The 1,846-nt window shown below is 41.4% G+C and overlaps 1 non-coding gene across 1 annotated transcript; it reads right to left on the bottom strand.

The window, feature by feature from the left end:
* Positions 1-282: 282 nt before the first annotated feature.
* On the bottom strand, positions 283-356 carry TRNAK-UUU (transfer RNA lysine (anticodon UUU)). Its single transcript has one exon. It is a non-coding gene; the product is annotated as a tRNA-Lys (tRNA).
* Between the last annotated feature and the right edge of the window lie 1,490 nt (positions 357-1,846).

The raw sequence follows: 1,846 nt of genomic DNA, 5'->3' as shown, positions 1-1,846 counted from the left end.
GATGAACCTAGAGAGTAGTTCTTAATGATATAATTATCACTATACATCAGAAGTGCGTTTGGCACCTTCCTTGCATAGCTTTATATGTCTAAATCTGTATCTGTCGTGTGCCACTCAACCAATCAAAACCGGCCATCTGATCCTTTCTATAGTGGACTATATTCTAGCTGAAGATAGGAGGTGGGGAGGACTCTGGCTCTTCAGATGTTAGAATCACAGAATTGTAGAGTTGGAAGAGACCACAAGCATCATCTAGTCCGACCCCCTGCAATAAGGGATTTTTCACCCAAAGTGGGGCTTGAACCCATGACCTTGAGATTAAAAGTCTCATGCTTTACCACCTGAGCTATAAGGTCAGGGTGTCAGGCAGTGGTCTTCCTCCAGAGGGCAAAGGTTGTTCTTTCCCTCTTCTGTTGGCTTGGCAGATGGATTTTGACTGATGTAAATGGTATCAGAAAGCTTGCATTCATTTCCCCCCTTTCCGTATTCAGCTTTGCTCATTATTTAAGCCATCTGCATGGTTTCATCAAAAACATTCCTTGCCTCTGTTGGCATTTGGTCATAGAGTGACATGTTCCCTCCCGAGACGGGATTATTTAGATGAATATTCAAGTACGGGTGAGCGGATTTTCCCATTCTGTTACTTTCTTGTTCCACGGATTCCCTCTGCCTGCTTTCCACATTCCCAAACACAGATTTAGTTGGGGATATTTCTAAAATTTACCCCTGAACTCCAGCCTGCACATTTTGCTATAGCTTAAGAGTCGCTTGCGCTTGTCTGGCATCTTTTTCAACTCTACATTACCCAAGAGCATTGATAAAACACCATAACAAATTAATAATTGCATCAAGGTGACTTTTGTACAGTGTTTTATCAATGAACCCAAGTCCTCAGATGTTGTGTCCCTCTCATGTCACCCGGATTTTTCTGTGGTGGTACTCAATAAGTGGAACTCATTGCCCCAAGAGATTCTTTTATTTGTACTCTGCCAACAACTGAAAACTTTCCATTTTAAACATGTTTTTTTCTGATTCTATAACTACTAAGCAAATTGATTTGTGGCGCTGTCTCTTTTTGTTTTGCTGCTGTTCTTTGTTGTTGTTTAGTCGTTTAGTCGTGTCCGACTCTTCGTGACCCCATGGACCAGAGCAAGCCAGGCACTCCTGTCTTCCACTGCCTCCCGCAGTTTGGTCAAACTCATGTTCGTAGCTTCGAGAACACTGTCCAACCATCTCGTCCTCTGTCGTCCCCTTCTCCTAGTGTCCTCAGGACTGCTTATGATTTTTAACAGTTACATCATACATAGCTTTTATGTTTGCTTTTATATTTAAAGGCACGCCTACTTAATTCGCACTTTCCAATACAAAGCAAAACACAGCCACCAATTGAAATTTGCGTTTCTCCAATACAAAGCAGTGCAGTTCTCCAGCCAAGTACATACTAGTGCATATATTAGTGAAAACGACATACCCCCCCCCCAAAAAATGCATCACATTACAGGAAAATATTTTGCAAAAATGTGTATATTAGGCAGAATTGCATGCAAAAGAATGCTTATATTAGAAATTTGCAATAAAATGCTGGTGAATTTTCACAATAACTTTTCTGCAAGATAAAAAAAGATCTCCAACTGATGTGGAAATGTGAGAGCTGAACTCGAGACTGGAAAAATGAGAAACTGACCCAAAAAGCTGTAATGGAAAGATTCACTCATCCCTATACACCGGCTCCAAATCTCCAAACGCGGTTGCAGGTTCCCCGTCTATCCATCAATGCTTATGAACGACAAAGATGTTCAGAAGCCATTCTTTAATTATTCCAAGGACATCATCTGCAAAGGGGGGG

Source organism: Zootoca vivipara, chromosome 10 (genome assembly GCF_963506605.1).
Source record: "Zootoca vivipara chromosome 10, rZooViv1.1, whole genome shotgun sequence".
NCBI classification, from domain to species: Eukaryota; Metazoa; Chordata; class Lepidosauria; order Squamata; family Lacertidae; genus Zootoca; species Zootoca vivipara.
Note: the sequence above shows the minus strand (reverse complement) of the source record. Positions and strands in the feature narration are given on the sequence as shown.